Genomic DNA, 17,995 nt, shown 5'->3' with positions numbered 1-17,995 from the left:
TGTCCACTTTGGATGGAAAGAAACCTGGGCTGAGATGAAGTGAGCGGGGAGAAACGGAGAGAGGAAAGAAGACAGCTGAGAAGTGGCACCTTGTATTCTTGAGGGAGAAGGGAAGCTCTTTGTACTCATCCACAGGGAATAGCAACCCAGCCCCAGCCCCAGAGCGGCCTGAGTGGGAATCACGATCGCTGTGCAGAATGTTGGTGGCACCAAGACAGGTTTCGAGGACAAGTCTAGGGGCCAGATGACCTGGCTGCAGGTCAGTGAGGAAGCAGGCAGTGCTGGAAATCATGTCCCAACACAACAAATATCATCCGTTTAAGCTAAGTGAATGCCTGAAGCCAACACAGAGCAACTTTCATCATCCGGAGAAGGGTGGAGCAAAGAACGTGCGTGCGGGTGTGCACCTGCCTTCAGGTCCTCGTATTCTCTCCTATTCTGCTCACCCAGGGGGTGGCGAGGATGTGGGGAGGGCCAGAGGACAGCAAGTTTCTTTGATCAAACTAAAAGACTCCCTCCTCAAGTGATTCCCAGGATCTCACCCTCCTCAAATGCCATCTCAAGTGTCCCCAGACCCCAGCCATTTGGAGGTGTGGGTGACAACCCACCTTCCACTTGAATCTCAGGGCCAGGGATGGTCCCTGCTAGGTAAAGGTTTTCTGAGTGGAGAAAAGAAGAGTGGGATCTGAAAGACGATGGGGCCCTCTGCCTGGCAGGGGAGAGGTGGGCAAAGGCTGGTGCCCAGGTCTGTGCAGGTTGTGGTGGCTGGCTGGCACTGTCCCCAGGGGCAGTGCCAGCTCTGCACAGCAGCACTCAACCTTCCCTTTCTCTCTCGTGGGCCATCTTCTCCATGCCTATTCTCTTCTCAGCTCAGCTGACATTCACTCCTTAATCTTGTAAACCACAAGGAGAGAGAGTAAGTGGATGGAAGAGTACTAGGCACACATACAGCGAGGACAGCTATGAAAAGGGATGTGGGCTCAGCCCTGTGCATGCCAAGCCTGATCTCCCCCAGGCTTTTCTGGGAGCAAAACCTCGCTACGCAGCTGAGCAGCTAGCCTGCTGGAAGTCATGGTAGGTGGAGAGGAGCCTCTTGGATCAGTTCAAATTTGGAACTTTCCTTAGTATCCCTGGAGAATAAACTGTTTCTGGAGTGTAAGGGCAAAGAAAACACCACCTATTTCATACAGCAGAGTTTCATCCCGTGGGTCGCACACCATTAGTGGGTTGTGAAATCAACTTAGTGGTTTACTGCCAGCGTTGTAAAACAATAGATTAGAAACAAAAATCTCAGGGTATCACAAAAAGGGTAAGTATTTTTTTCCCAGTGTATATACATCTATCCATACCTATGCCTATACCTATATTATATCTAAATATCTGTGTGGGGAGGCAATGCAAAGTTTGTTAAATGTATTTCTTACTGTGATTTTGTGGTCAAGAAAGTTCAACTAACATTAGCCTGGACAAACTCGTTGCTGATAGGATCATCTGGCCCTGGAGGAGCCAGAAAGAGCAAGCCCATGTGGAGAAAAGTCAGAACTGAGGCTCTGGCCCATTTTGGCCTCCTGGACCTGACAGCCTTTTTGGGCCCCTCCCGGAATTAGGCGAGCACCTCATTGATCCTTGGGTGGGAAGGGCTGTTGTGGGAAACCTTCTTTAGAGGCCCCTACCCGTATTCTGGTTGTCTAAATGCCATGGCTCTTCACTGCTCTGGGTCCTCACGTTAGCTTCTGAATCGTGCAGATTACTAAAAGAGAGCCCTGCAGAACTTGGGAGAACTGGATAGCACTAAGGTACAATGAGAAAACAGCAATTGGTCAGCAAATGTCAGCGGTCTTCTGGGGCGTGGTGCTGTTTGAGGTCGGGGCTGAGTACCTGCCCTTGCTAAAGGATGAAATCCAAGAGCCCCTGGAAGACTGAGAGGGGCCGGGCTTGGGGACCCTCTTCCTGGAAGATCATTAGGGAAAGCACAGGGGTCTGGGGAGAGGCAGGCCCTGCTGGATGCCTCAAAGCAATCACCTCTGATAGCTACAAGTTCTTTTCTTGTTCGAGAAAAAGAGTGCAAGGCTTTTTATCATTCCTCGCCGGGATGCTCCACAAATCACCGAGGATATGAGAATAGCATCCAGAATGCTGAGAGAGGAGAAAGAATATGAATGTGTGTGCACACACACAGGATGCTCCCGCGTGCTGCTGGGTGGCGGGGCACTGACTGACTACTGGGGTGCACTGCCGAAGCCATTCCTGAGTTGGGCTGGTAGGGGTGCTACACGGGGAGATGTCATTTTTTTTTTTAACTAAGAAATTACAGAGTATCTAGCACACTGCCTGGAATATACTACATGCTTAATTTAGAAGGGTGATTTTCCTAAAGATTTCAGAATGATTTGTCCTTGTTAATCACTGTGGAATCCAGGAAGAGTGCTGTTCAAAGGTGTCTGTTCCTGTGGTGTGGACAGCATGCAGAAATAACTGAAATTAGGATTCTCCTGTTAAAGGAAAGCTCCAGCTTTTAAAGCCTTCATTATTCTTTGCTTCTTTCAAAATCCCTTTTATCCCCACTGACGGTCAGCCCTCTCCCTTTCCCTCCCCCATCCCTTGTTCTCTCATTCTCCTCCCTCTCCCTCTCAGGGCTACCTGCATCTCTCTGGCCTTCAATACACCACCAAGAGGGGAGGAAAATTAACTGGGCAAAGAAAAGTTATGGATTCTGACGTTAGAGCTAGGGCTAAGTCAATAGTCTAGGCTACTTCTCAGACCTGAGACTCAACTGCTTTGAATTTCAGTTTACTTATTGCCATTTGGGAATAACAAGAAATGATCCCAACTCAGGGATTCACTCCTGTGCTCATATGAGAGAGCAAAGACCATCTTTACCTTGTTATTGTCATTGCCATGATCTCTGAGCACACCCTTAAGCAGCAGGGACTGCCCATTAGCGACCATTTCGAAACAGTTGAGGGCATTGGCTGGGGGGGTGTCGTCAACAACTGTTTCTGCAAGCACTTGCTGAACACTCGTTCATTAGCTGGCACTGTGCCTGGGTGAGGGGCTCTGGGAAGAATTGAGACCAGAAACTTTGGCCTCTACGAGGCTCTAATCTTGTCAGGGAAAGCATGGAAAGAAACAGAGACACGGAATAGAGGACAGTGATGGCTTGGATGAGATTGAGTGAAACTATCTGAAATGGGTCTTCACTGCTATTTGTTTCTACAAAATGGGGTGCATCTTGCAGCTTTAACTTCTGTGTTTATGGAGAAAAAACGGAACCCCTTGGAAGCACCCTTCAATCGTTCAACTTTCTTTTTTTTTTTTTTTGACGGAGTTTCACTCTTGTTGACCAGGCTGGAGTGCAATGACGCGATCTCGGCTCACAGCAACCTCCGCCTCCCGGGTTCAAGCGATTCTCCTGCCTCAGCATCCCGAGTAGCTGGGATTACAGGCATGCGCCACCATGCCTGGCTAATTTTTGTATTTTTAGTAGAGACGGGATTTCTCCATGTTGGTCAGGCTGGTCTCGAACTCCCAACCTCAGGTGATCTGCCTGTCTCGGCCTCTCAAAGTGTTGGGATTACAGGCATGAACCACTGTGCCCAGCCCAATCATTCAATTTTCATAGCGTGGACTTGAGTCAGATTATTCTTCATGGACAAAGATTTCTGAGAAGGCTGGTTAGTATATAGCTGGAGAAATAAAGCAACTCAGAAACTCCATTGGCTCTTTTAAACAAATTTTACTCTATTAAAATTGGAGACAAACATGTCTGCCATCTCTCACTTTGGTAGTAGGGAGTAAGGGGTGCCGTACTCAACCAGGGTTCCTAATCCACAGTTTGTGGTTCTCAAATTTTGCACTGATATGCCGCTAGGACACTGCAGCAAGCTCACAGAACTGCCAAAGAATATTTAAAAAATTTCAAAGTGGCAACAGTGGCATCTGTCAGATACCAGGTGTTGAGTTGTTTGGACCTAACTATGTATTAACAGAACTACAAGTTATTTCTTTTAGTTTAGGGGCACTGCAAAGCATTACTGAGATCCCAAAGGCATCCCGAATGGGAAATGTTTGGCAGGCTCTCTGGGGCTCAGTGCACCATCACCATGTCCACAATTGGATGGCCACGCGGAAGCACACCTGTGCACAGACATCTCTTCTACACACCCACACCTTGGTCTTATCTTTGGCCAGCTCCTTTGGACTTGGCAGTTGCTGATTTGCTTCTTTAAAAAATGTGTGAGTTTGTCATGAATTTGGTCTTGATTCACAGTGTCCACCGTTCAGCACCAGAGGCAGCCGTAACTCCTGCCTTTGGGGTAGGAGAGAGGTGGTTAGCTCAAAGGCTGTGAGTTTTCAACACTGGGCAAGCCTCCAAACTGACACCCAGGCTGGCAGAATTTGCCTCTAGAGCCATTGGGTAGTGGGTGGCCTCATCTTCTCCTTCCTGACTTTGTCCCCTTCTTCCTGGAAGGCCTCCAGCCCAGATCTCTGCTTACCCTTTCCCTCCCGTCAGCTTTCCCCTGCACGCCCTCATAGCGCTGATGCCACCTCTGCACCCCTCCCAGGTCTGTGTGCTCTGCTGCCTGTGGGCTTCGCTGCTCCACCGGTGCTCTCAACTGCCATCGGAATTTTCTCTCCCGAAGATTCTCAGCGGTTGGTGCCCAGGTTCTGCAGCCAGGCGGACTATGAGGCTCCAAGGCTGTTGGGATTCAGACCCGCTGTGGGGACCTGGCAGCTAGTATACCAGAAATGCACAGTGAATATGTGATGAATCAACCTAATAGCTTAATTCCCAGCGAGAGTTTCAGGGTAGCTACAGTTGCGTGTGAGAGCCCCCGGTCACTGCTTCTCATTTTCCAGAGGCTCTTTCTGCCTTAGCTGAAGAAAAACCTGATGGGGGAGCCCAGGCAGGCCCAGCAGAGGGGGTCTGTGGCTGGGGGACATCGGCCCTCCCGTGGCCCTTCTCTTTCCTGCTGCTCTTGCTCATCCTTTGCCGTGGCTCTCGTGTCCTTCCAGGCAGGTGGCTGAGTGCATGCAGCCTACATAGACGGGGCAGGACTGTGTGGGGATTTAGGTGCTGGATTTAATCAATGTTTTTATCTTTGCATGGCAACAGGGAGAGGAGACTAATGTCTCCAAGGCTGAGGCGCACACCTCACCTTCTCGCTCTGGCGGGCCGGGCCTCTGGCAGCCCCTGGCTCTGCTTCACAGGGTTGCTGAGCCCTGCTGTCCTGACGCCTTGCAGCGGGAGGTGGGAGGGACGGGGAGGGGAGCTGGAGAAAAGACTGCCCCACCTTTGACATCCCCAGGCTTGCCAGTGTTGCCGCCTCTCCTGTATCAGCTCTTGAGACCATTTTAGAGGTGGAAAGAAGCTCTGCTTTTTAGCACACAGAAAAATACCCTGGCCAGGTGGGACCTCACTGGAGATGAGCCTATGGTTTAAGGCCTTTTAAGAATGGAGGTTCAGGACTCAGGGCCCTTCTGGTGCTCTGCTCGCCAACCCCCCATGTTAGGTTTGGGCAGGCTTGGAGGGGATCTCCTGCCAGAAGACCCCCAGCCCCACTCTCCTGGTAGACCAAGGCCTTGCAGATCCACTCTGTGCCCCTGGGAAGAGAAGTAGAGCCTGGTCTGGGCTCCTTGCTGCGTCTAGCTGAGCCACAGGCAGAGGGACACACGGGAGCAGCCCTGGACAATGGGGTGTCTGGGACCTCAGCTACTAAAGGGGCAAAGGAACATCTATGAACAGCTCCCACTGGGCCTGCCATGTTTTCAGACACAAGAAATAGCTCCACTGCCTGGGCCAACGTTCTGCTGGCACCTCCTTTGATAGTAGCAGTCAGGTCTTGTGCTGAGAGCTGGGCCTACAGGGATTTATCATCCAGAACGGCTGCTCTAGAGGGGCTGGTAGTTGATTTGGAGAAAAAGCACACATGCATTAGTCACCTCAGTGTAACAGGGCTCTGTTCTGGCAGTGACAGGATCACAGAGGAGGGCCCCCCATCCAGGGCCCCTGTCCTTGAGAAGGTTTTGGAGCATGGAGAGCCTGAGCTGAATCCTGATGAAGAAAGCGCTTAAGTCATGCCAAGAGTGGGATGTGGGGGAATCCAGGGGTGGGGTGGGTATGGGGACCCCAGCGTGGGGAAGGCACTGACGTGTGACATAGCAAGGGTGAGGACACTGGGGGAACTGAGTATTGAGGAAACCAGTGGATGGTAGGATTGCAGAAGGAATGATGGGCAAGGGATGACAGGCTTGTTGGGCCTGGATTTTATTCTGTGAATTCTTCTGGGAAGAAGGACAGCCAGAGGGCCAGATGGGCATTTTGGATGGAGCTTGCTGGCTGCAGTGTGCAGGGGACAGACAGACCTAAGTGAAGTCAAGAGTTGGGGCACAAGAGGTGGCCACTGCAATGAATGAGGCAGGAGATGAACAGCCCCAGTGAGGGTGGGAGAGGGGCAGGAGGGCTAGTGGGGAGGAGGGAAGGGGTTGCAGGTTCTGGGTGGCCTTGGGTAGATGCCACCAACTAAAAAAGGAACAGAGTTGGGAGATAGGGGTGTTGATGACATTCGGTCTCTGTGGCCTCAAGGGAGATGGAAGTGGAGGTGTCCATTGCTCCTGGCCAGGCTGGGCGGTTGGGTATCAACATTCACAGGCTTCCTAAACCAGAGTCAATGAGATAGCGCCGGAAGGGTGAGGGGAACAGTAGGCGGGGACATATTCCTGAGGATAGATTATAAGGGGCAGGTGGAGAAGCAAGACAGGGGCAGAGGAGGCTGGGGCTGGAGGGCTGGGGAGTGTGATGCTGCTGAAGAAGAGGGCTGTCCCTCACAGACTTTGGGGGTCTTCACCCACTCTCTCCTCTCCCACCAGTCCATGAACGGGTTGCTGAGGGGAGTGACCAGTCTTAAGGGCTAACACTATGTTTGACATACACTTGGCACTAAATTAATGTCAGTGAAAAATCCACTGAACACAAACGTGGCACAGAGGCCAGTGAGAGGAGGACTGGAAACACTGGTGGCTTTGGCAATGGTCAGGGGGATGGTGTGCTATTTGGTAGACGAGTTTGGGGGACAGGAGAAGCGGGGGTGGGAGCTAGACTTCAGCAGACTGAGGAGGCAGTTTTTTGGGTGGAGATGGGTGGGGGTGATGAGGAAGTGGAAGACAGTGAGTGTCTCAATTCCTCATAAGAGTTTGTCTGAGACAGGAAGGAGAGAAAGTGCCGAGCTCACATTTTGCGACTAGAGCGTTTGAAATTTGTTACTCCTCTTTCTCCTCGAAACACGGCATGTTCCTTGTAGCAAAGTTAGAAAAATACATATAAGAAGAAAAAAAACTTCTGTAATTCTGTCCATTAGAAACATATCCTGTTCAACCTCAGAGTAATTTCCTTCTGGACTTCTTCCGGCTTTGTGTTTTAGTAGAAATGGTATCACTCAGGGCATTATTTTGCAGCGTATCTGTTTCTCTTAATAGTTCATGAATACCTTTCTCTTGTCGATGCTACTCTTCTTCCAAAACATCCTTTAAACTTTTATTGACCTCTCTATCTCGTATCTGGGATTCAAATGCTTCGAAATCCAACAGGTGCAAAGGCGCATTCAGGGGAAGGTTGCCCCTTTTATTTTCTGCCTTGGAGCTCACTCTTTTTCGCTCCCTGGAGGCAACTGACACTCCTTTACAAGCAGCAAACTTAGTAGTTAGTTCATATTCCATTGCATTAATGTTCCGATATTTATTTATTTTTTAATTTTATTTTTTTTGAGACAGGGTCTCCTTCTCCAATATTTAGTAAAATAGCTTTCTGTCTTGAGTATTTGGATGTTACTGTTTCATTTTGCTATTATACATAAGGTTATGATGAATGTCCTTCTGGCTAAATCTTTGCATACATACTTCATTTTGTTAGAATAGATTTTTAGAAGCAGAATTTCTGGGTCAGAAGGTAGGACAAACTAAAATCCAATATCAGATTTTTACCTCCAAAACAAGCTGTATCGATTGACATCCCCTAGCGATGCATAAGAATGTTTGTATCCCCACCTAGGCCCTCCACCTGTGTTACTAAAATTCACTTCCTCAAACTGTGCCAACTTAGTGGGTGAAAGGTGCATGTGAGGGCCTCTAATCCTCATTGCAAACTGCACTTTTAAAGGGTGCAAGTAGCATCTTGGGGAAAAATAGGAGAGTAGGTGATGGCTCCAGGGAGGTCAGCTCTGAGCCCCCAGGGAGGGCTGACCTGTGAGAAGAGCAGAGGAGACAATCTAGCGTGGCTTGAGGTGGCTGCATTGCCAGTGGGTGCAAAGCCCAGGGACAGGATTCTTCATTTTTTCAGAAACCCCCAGGTGGAAGGGGGAGGGCCCCAGGCCATGAGAAGCAAGAAGGCCATGAACGATTCAGAACCTGAGGTCGAGGGACCATTGGCACGCACGCAGGATTTTTGTTTTTCCCCCTCAAAGAGACTATGGTGATCTTTTTCTGACAACTTACTGGTGCACTAAAAGGGGTTCCTGGAATAGGGTTGGGGGTGCTGGTGGTGAATGCTCTTGGGTGATCAAAATGCGCCTCTCTCTTAGAGTTTGCCCCGTGCACAGGCTTGGAGTAGGAGCCTGTGTCCTTGTGTCCTCTGATACTGGGCTGTGCTGCTTGGGGAAGGGAGAATAAAGACTGCTTTCATGCACCCAGCTGAGAGGTGGGGCAAGGGACAGCAAGGGCTCCCTTATTCATAAACTCCAGATTTTAGAAAGTTTGCACTGAAGGGCGAACCTGGACATTGGGAAGAGCAGGATATTCCCTCAACGTTCACCTACGCTTTAGGTTTCTGTAAACAATTCCTGCTTTTACCACATCAGCCTCAAGGGCCAACTCCTTCTCTTTGGTTTTTCTGCACTGCTGTAGACAGGGCAAGTCTCTAGACAACTTAGTTTCTTAAAAACTGTAGGACAAAAAGGAGAAATAAACAAGATAATTTGACTTCCAATACGTAGTCACATGTCTTTGGGTTAGGGTTGCCAGATGTCTCCCTCGATTGTTTCCAGTCTGACTCTCAAGTTTGGGAATCCAAATTTCAGCCCTACCCCTCAGGGGCACCTACAAGGAACATAAGCTTCCTTGACGTTCACCTTGGAGAGCTGGCACCAGAGTGAAATGAGCAGCTCCAGTCCACTCTCTGTGAATTTAGAGCCATACCTTGCTCTTACAGTTTGCTTGTCCCCTAGCTATTATTTCCTGTTGATTATGATTTTCAAATACGGTTTTATCCAAGGCATAGTTTTGGGCCCAGGTGACATTTCCCCATCCTGCACTCCAGCTGGATTCTTCATTAGCCTCTGCATTCATTCCCTAGGGCTGCTGTGAAAGATGACCACAAACTAGGTGGCTTAAAACAACAAAAATTTATTCTCTCACAGTTCTGGAGGCCATAAGTTTGAAATCAAGGTGCCAGCAGGGTTGGTTCCTTCTGGAGCCTATGAAGGAGGCTTCCGTTCTTTTCTTCTTTGCATGTCTTCTCTTCTTAGGAAGACACCAGCCACTGGATTCAGAGTCTACCCCAATCCGGTATGACCGCATGTTAAGTGGGAACATTAGCAAAGACTCCATTTCCAAATAAGGTTACATTCTGAGGCGCTGGGTGGACATGAATTATTTCGGGCAACCATTCAGCCCATTGCGGTCTCTCTGCCTTCAGACTCCTCTTTCTACCTGTCCATGCCACGGACCCTGTGGGAGTCATTTTTTTTAACCTTCCTGTAGTGGAACCACCCCACCCCTGCTTTCAAGCCCTTCAAAGACTCCCCACTGCCAACAGAATAAAGTCTTATCTCTTTAGCTCAGCTTATGGAGACTCACCATAGTCTGGCCCCTATGATCTTTTCTACATTCCATTTCTCCATTTCTCCTACACACTCCCTACCATCCCTGGGAAAGGTCTTCTATGTTGTTGAACATGCTGTGGATGCTCTTTTCTCCTTCCTCCTTCTGTCTATTGCTGAGACGCTCTTTTTCTCGAACACCCGTGTCATATATCTTTCCTTGTTCATGAGGACGTTTCTAGCCAGCCCAGGTCAAAGGGCTCACCTCTCTCCACAGACCAACCCTAGCCCACACGGTGCACCATTCCTCAGTCTGTAGTGTGGCTGTCCTCTACTGGTGACATTTCCATTTTGCATTTCCATTTTACCCAGGGGCAAGCCTGTGTGCTATACTTCTTTGGGTCCTTGGTTTTGACAATGGTGTTCGGAACAGGTGGCTTCATGGTCAATGATTTTGTATGCTGCTGCTGGTGTGAGCATGCTGAATTACTCCATGCCTGCAGCTCCCTCTAAAGCTGATGGAGAGCCCTGTGCTGAGATGAAATGTGGGGAAAGGAGAAATTTGTTGCCACTTTGAGAGTCAAAGGCAGTGGTCTTTCCAAGGAAGAGTGAACTAGCAGAATCACTGCAGGAGAAGCAAATTCTGGAGGCTGGATGCCAAGAGGTGCTGTAAGAAAAGTTGTAAAGATATATGTGGGGGAAACCACTGCTCCCATCCTCCTTGGGAGACAATTGGTAAACGATATAGTTGGCAAAGGATAGGGACTGGGAGGGAAGTAAAAGAGGAGACAGAGTACAATGAACAGAATAGATGCCAATGGCCTCATCAGCTTTAACAGATGATCTGAAAACTTTAAAGTAACAAGGAAGTTTTTATTCCCATAATTGTTAGTAGTGTCTTTTGCTAGCTCCTCCGATGTGACAGTGATTGACCATTGGCAGCTGGGTCTTCAAACTCTCTTCTAAAATGTTGCATCTCTATGGGGACACATGAGGAACTTAGTTCTTCTATCTGGAAGTAGGTGTCCTCTAAGATTTCTTGTGTTGCGTACTCTGTATCCTTTTTTTTTTTTGGGCTATGTCTCAGTTGCATCAAAGCCCCATTAACATTGCCCTTTGGGATCAAAAAGTAGGCCACCCGAGAAGAAAGAGTAGAGTTTTAGAGAACTGGGGTGAGAATTCTGGGCAGATGGCCAAGGTGTGGGCTCTAGGCTGAGCTCGCTGACACATGACATTGTGTGTTTCAGGTACTGGGACAAGTTTTCAATGTCAAAATCTTTGAAGCCACCAGGGCCTTTTTTGTTTTTGTTTTTTGGCTGTCTTGGCAGTACTCCTTCATATAGTAGTAGGTTCAGAAACTCAGGCTAAGGAAAGCATCCAGAAAAGATTGTCTGCCTCTGCAACAGTTTGTGGATAGCTTGTAATTGTAGTTCTGATCTTGTCAACCTGTCTTATAACTCTAAATGTGTGGTCTCACCTGGCTAGATATAGAAAATACCTATCTTCTTATAGAAGCAGGCAATCCTCAACCCCATTAAAAAATTATGGTTTCTTGGACATTCCATCTAATAGGAATGCCAGTTTGCCTCCTGATATGTTGCCAGTCTGGCCATTTCAGCAGTCACTATTCAGCACTAGAGGAGGACTTCAGTAAAAGTTCCTTTGTCAGTAAGTCTTCCACGCAACATATTTGTTTCCAGGTCCTAATGGCAATTCCTCAGGATCTGGAGAAAAAAAAAAAAAAAAAAAAAAAAAAGAAAAGGATCAACTCTCACGTTTGAGTTTGTCCCATTCATCTGCATAAAGACTATCCATCAGTTTGAAGTGTCTTTTTGAGAATCAGAAAGGGGAGAGGATATAGGGAGCAAAGGATGTATTCTTTGAGATCCTGCTCTTAAGCAGTGATTCTTCTCTAGCACTCCTTATTTCTAGAATTTTCCAGCCATCTCTAACAAAAGCAAAGTGCAAAGAGCATTTAATACAAACCAAAAGGTGAAATGATCTTTTGATAGTTCAGTGTTGTGGCTGTGACTTGGAATTTTTCACTACATTAAAAAAAAAAAAAGCCACATATGCCCGGGTAGTCTCTGCATCAAGTCTCATACCATTGCTCCGACGTTACGAGGCTGAGGCAGTTGTGGCTGATTGATGTCACTCTTCTAGCCATTTCCTATTTCCACAGAGAGAGGCCGGGTTAATCCAACTCCAGTCTAACTTCGGAGACATCAAGGATTCTAGGCAGCGTGTCCCGTGTTTCTTTTTCCAAGTGAATTCCTGGAGGAAAACAATGAGGTCCATGTGTCTTTGCATCCCCAGGGACCAGCTCAGTAATGGGCATATAAGAACACGCTGAAAAAAATTGTTTTGTTTTTGAACGACAACGATTTAAGAGTAGTAAGATCCTCGTAAATATAGGACATTGTACTCGTGTTTTTCTTCCGAGCATACAAATATTTGCAATGAGGTTGCACCGCAGACTCCACAGCCATTGTGGCACCTGCGGCTCTGTGACTTGGAGGCAGAGGAGATGGAATGCCGGTGAGAAGAAGGAGATTGTGGTGTGAATGTGAGGGATGAGGGTGAATTAGTTTTCTACGGCGGCTGTTACAAATTTACCACAAGATAAATGAGTTAAAACAGTACAGATTTATTATCTCGCAGTTCTGGAAGACAGAAGTTCAAACTACTGGCAAAGTTCAAAGTGTTGGCAAGGCTGTGCTCCTCAGGAGACTCTAGAGGAGAACCTTTTTCTTGCCTTTTCCTGTTTCTAGGGGCCACCTGCATCCTTCGGCTCATGGCCTCTTCCTCCATCTTAAAAGCCAGCTTCTGCAAATTCGTCTCTAATTCTGACACTACTTCTCTTGCCTCCCTCTCTCATTTATAGGGGTCCCTGTGATGACAGTGAGCTCACCCTGATAATCGAGGCTAATCTCCCCATCTTAGGGTTAGCCTATTAGCAACCTAAATTCCACCGTCAACTTTAATTCCCCCCTTGCCATGCACCGTGACATATTCACAGGTTCTGGGGAGGAGGGCATGAGCATCTTTGTCGGGGCATTGTTCTGTCCATCACAGAGAAGCACTCAGAGATTCCGGACTCCAGTATCCTCATTGTCCACTTGAGGAAGCTTGGGCTCAGAGGCTTTATGTTAATTCCAACAGTTTTTGCAACAGGAGGAGGAGAATATCTGTCCAGGAGCCCTAATCAAGACTCAGCAGGAGGCTGGTGGCTTCCTTTCCTTCCTTCTTTTGCTTCCTTCCTGTTCTTCCTGTGCTTCCTTTCAGTTCTTCCTTCTACATATGGGGCCCATCACATTCCCACTGACTCAGATGCTGAGGGGCCAGACTGAAGGGACAGTGGCCATTGCATCAAGTCAGAGAACGGATCTGACCCATCTAGTAGAAGCTTATTGTTTTGGCAGAAGCATAAGCTCTTAGAGGTGCAGCTGCAGGGTATGACCTATTGGGGACATTGAGCTCAGTGACCATGGGCCCTGAGAGTCTGAAATCCTGGAATTTCTCCCAAAACGAAGTCCATGTAGGGAAGCCAAAGTGTGAGTCTTAACCCGGCTGGTTTACAACTGACTGACATTTGCTGCCTGGGCAGCTGCTGTGGGTGCCCGGAAACCCTATTGGACTAGGACTGGCCCCGGCAAAAAACAAGTGTTATAGCTGCCCAGTGTCCTCTGAGTGGATGCTGGTGATTCTGGTATGGAGCCCAGATGTAAGGCAGCAGTGGTCCAGAAGGCACCAGAAGAGGTCTCCTGTCAAAGTCAGGGCCAGAGAAGAAGGCACAGGAAACCTACTGCACGAGACTTTCACTTGCAACGAGCAACCCATGATGAGGAGGGAGGATTCCTGGGGGCATTGAGTCGCATCCATAAGGACACCTTTTCCAAGTTACTTCATTTTGTATAGCTGCACAGTCCCTCACCCATATCACCATACCAAGAGCTTGCAGCTGACAAGAATACATCTTCTGACCAAGATCCCTTCTGGGACCAAGGACACAAGGACCCAAGACCTTCTTGCTTGGAAAGTGAATTCCTGAGAATTCCGAGATGATGCCAGTCTTGGAGGAAGACGACATGAGGACCCAAAACCTTCTTGCTTGGAAAGTGAATTCCTGAGAATTCCGAGATGATGCCAGTCTTGGAGGAAGACGACATGAGGACCCAAAACCTTCTTGCTTGGAAAGTGAATTCCTGAGAATTCCGAGATGATGCCAGTCTTGGAGGAAGACGACATGAGGACCCAAAACCTTCTTGCTTGGAAAGTGAATTCCTGAGAATTCCGAGATGATGCCAGTCTTGGAGAAAGATGACATGAGGACCCAAAACCTTCTTGCTTGGAAAGTGAATTCCTCAGAACTCCACGAAGACTCCAGTCTTGGAGGAAGACGAGGTGTTGAGAGATAGCTGGGATCCCTGAGGAAGGCAGCCCCAGTCTCCGGTGGAGAATTAAGAGGGGCCCAAGCAGATGGTTGGTGGTGGAAATGTCACCTCAGTATAGTACTATGGAGTTTCCTTTCACCCCCAACAGCCGATGGTTTCCAGGGGCGAAGAGTGAAAATTGAAGCAAGGTGTCTATTGTCCAGGTGAGAGCCACATCCTATGGCTGAGGGCCTGGGGGCATTGGGGACCACCAAGAATGAATACTTTTCCAATTAAGTGAAGTCTTTTGCACAATATTCCTGACCAATAGCTAATGTTCTCTGAGAGAGTCAGAGCTTCAGCCCGTGAAAGGGCGAGGGAACTTGTAGGAAGATGTATGTGAGTACAAATGTGAGGAGAACATGCTGAAGTAGCCCAGGGGCTCAGTTGAAGCTGAGGACTGGTGGTTCTGGTGGCTGTGCTGGGGGTGGGGGTGGCAGTGTGAGATGGAAGTGAGTGAGCAGGTTGAGTGGGAAAGAGGAAGAAACCTAGGTTGTTGTTTCCGAAGAGACCCCGTATCAAGGAAGAATGGGGGGATTTATCAGCCGGGGGGATATTTATTTTGTGGAAATGACCCCTAAGTGGGTAGGGCTAAAACCCTGCTGGTCTGGGGGAGAAGAGAAGCCTAATGCACTTTGTCTAAACCCACAGCTGTAGACAAGGAGGCAGTGCGCCTGCCACCCGCAAGGAAGAGTCAGTTCAGAAGCACAGCAGCTGCTGGAAACCCAGGAAGTTTCCAGTTCGTTCCTGCTGGGACTTGGCAAGAACTGCACTGTCAAGGCTGCAAGAGGTGAGCCCCCTAGGGCACAGTAGAAAGGGCATCATGAAAAGGGGAGCCTGCTGGCTGTTGAATGGCTGGATAGGATGTTGTTCTGCGGCCACGTGGGGCTCTAATGCCTCTTAATTCTCTCCGAGGCTGGGCAGCAGCTGCCATGCATTTTGTTGGGACCTGGGCTCTTCTGCTAGGAGTTCCTGGGGGCAGGAAGGCTGCAAGTTGAGGTTTTCTTTTAGGAATTCATTGTTCATTTGGAAAATGTAAAATGACTCACCATGGCTCTTTCTTCTTCTCTTGAGGCTCCTGACGGCTTCTGACATGTACAGAATGGAATAAGAGAACCTAGCAGAAATGGAAGCAGAGGCAAGAGGTAGGGCTTTTGGCCTGAAAGAAGACTGGGGAAGCAGCCTCTAAGACCTTCTTCCTGGTAAATAAGAAGGGAAGTGCTCTAGGAGCCCATCCTAGAAGCTTGTGATTCCTGGGGAGTCTGGGGAAGAAGAGGCCCCTGAGTGACTGATGAGCTCATCTGTACTAGGCCAGGTTTGTGCTTCTTAGAGAGACCCTGGCGACCTCTCTGTGTTATTGTGAGAGGAATGAAGACTAGACCATGAAAATAGAAAGTACTTCAGGCTCTGGAGCAAGGAGAGTCCCTAAAAATACATGGTCAGTCCAGCATTTCTGGGAGCCGGAGAGGACCCGGCTGAAAAATCCCAGCAGTCAGCACTGCATTATCAAGTTACTTCTGGTTTACTGGAAACCAAGAACTTAAGACAAAATTGAATCCATTTGTCTTAGTCAACTGAAGCTGCTACAACAAATACCATAGATCAGGTCGCTTAAAATCAACAGAAATTTCTTTCTCCTAGTTCTAGAGACTGTGAGTCTGAGATCAGGGTGCCCGCATGATCGGGTTCTGGTGAGGGCTCTCACAGTTTGCAGACTGCTAACTTCTTGTATCCTCACATAATGGGGAAAGGGTGAGGGAGCTCTTTGGGATCCCTCATAAAATGGCACTAATCCCATTCATGAGGGCTCTACCTTCGCGACCTAATCACCTCCCAAAGGCCCCACATCCTAATACCATAACATTAGAGACTAAGCTTCAGTGTATGAATTCTGGGAAGGCACAAACATTTAGTCCATAGCACAGTTTCTAGGTTTCTGTCCTAAACCACCAGTTAGGTTTCTGATTTTAATCCAGTTAGCACAGGCTTTTGATAATGACTGCTAGGTAGTGTGTTTGTGTTTGAAAATGTGGTGTGACATCTTTTTCTTTTTTTTCTGGAGACAAGGTCTGGCTCTGTTGCCCAGGCTGGAGTGCAGTGGTGTGATCATAACTCACTGCAGCCTCAAACTCCTGGGCTCAAGTGATTCTCCTGCTTCAGCCTCCCGAGTAGCTAGGCATGTGCCTCTATGCTTGGCTAATTAAAAAAAAAAAATGTAAAGAGATGGTTTCACTATGTTGCCAGAGCTGGTCTCAAACTCCTGGGCTTATGGGCTCCTCCCACCTTGGGCTCCCAAAGTGCTGGGACTACAGGCGCGAGCCACCGTGCCTGGCCCATCATTATTTTAAAGTTATATGATATATCGAATTGACTATTATTCTAGAAGAATTTGAATATGATTTGTTAAGGTCTATAATGTAGCCTGTTACTACCTTAAACCTATGGACTCACTTAGGAAGTGAAGTCGTCATTGTTGGACCTATTCTTTTGATTAACAGAGGTATGTGTGAAGGTCAGGAGAGGTCAATGTTTAAGGGCGTAGACCATGGAGGCCTGCTTCTGGGGTGAGGGGGTCTCTATTTTGCCTCTTAAGTGTGACTTGGGCAAGCTCCTTAGCTCTTCTGTCCCTTACTTCCCTCATATGCAAAATGGGGATAGAAATACTGTCTTCCTCATCAGGTTATTGTGAAGATTGAATGAGTTAATAGATGTACAATATACTGAACAGTGGTTGGCCTCAAATATTAGCTATTTTTATCTCTTACTTCACTTCTTAAAAATGTATTACATCAATGTGGATTTTGCAATTATTTTTTGAAGAAAAATTTAGTTATTTTCCCGTTCTGATAGCATGCCTAGGAAACAAGATGGTTTCTGTTTTGGGACAGATGATTCTGGAAAGATGTTAGAAATATAGTACATTGAAACAAAATCTTCCAGTATCATTAACCTACACCTAGTGTTAAGCCCTGTCTTTTTTACAATGTTGTGGTCTCAGTAAATGTTTGATAAATAACTTCAGTACATTCACCAAGTTATTTTTGGTTGTTTCTAGGTCTGGAGGCCAGGAAAATGTCAATGGAAAGCAGCTAGCATGAAGACCCCACAGTGTTCCTCCCTCTAGTAGTCTGGTATTATTTGGAGCTGAGATGCTCCCAATATGGTTGGGACATTTGTCCCCTCCAAATCTCATGTGAGAATTTGATCCCCCGTTTTGGGGATGGGGTCTAATGGGAGGAGTTTGGGTCATGATGGGGGACCCCTCATGAATGGCTTGGTGCCCTGCTCACCAGGAATGAATGAGCTCTCACTCTACTAGTTCACTGGAGAGCTGGTTGTTTAAAGAGCCTGGCATCTCCCCCACTTTCTCTCTTGCTCCCCCTTCTCACTGTGTGATATACCTGCTCCCCTTTGCCATCCATCATGAGTGGAAGCTTCTTGAAGCCTCCACCTAAAGCAGATGCCGACACTATGCTTCCTGCACAGCCTGCCATACCATGAGCCAATAAACCTGTTTTCTTTGTAAATTACCCGGCCTCAAGTATTCATTTGTAACAATGCAAAATGGACAAATAGAAAATTGGTACTGAGGAGTGGGGCTTTGCTATAAAGATAGCTAAATATGTGGAAGCAGCTTTGGAAATGAGTAAATTGGCAGATATTGGAAGAATTTGGAGGGCTTAGAAGAAGACAGGAAGATGAGGGAAAATTTGAAACTGTCAACCAAAGGATGATGGGGTTCATAAATGT

At 47.8% G+C, this 17,995-nt stretch overlaps 1 long non-coding RNA gene across 1 annotated transcript; it reads left to right on the top strand.

The window, feature by feature from the left end:
• The first annotated feature begins 7,848 nt into the window (after positions 1-7,848).
• On the top strand, positions 7,849-17,775 carry LOC101139401 (uncharacterized). The gene is made up of 4 exons (XR_176419.5): positions 7,849-14,409; positions 14,897-15,035; positions 15,320-15,390; positions 17,301-17,775. It is a non-coding gene; the product is annotated as an uncharacterized lncRNA (long non-coding RNA).
• The last annotated feature ends 220 nt before the right edge of the window (positions 17,776-17,995 follow it).

Source organism: Gorilla gorilla, chromosome 16 (genome assembly GCF_029281585.2).
Source record: "Gorilla gorilla gorilla isolate KB3781 chromosome 16, NHGRI_mGorGor1-v2.1_pri, whole genome shotgun sequence".
NCBI lineage: Eukaryota > Metazoa > Chordata > Mammalia > Primates > Hominidae > Gorilla > Gorilla gorilla.
Note: the sequence above shows the minus strand (reverse complement) of the source record. Positions and strands in the feature narration are given on the sequence as shown.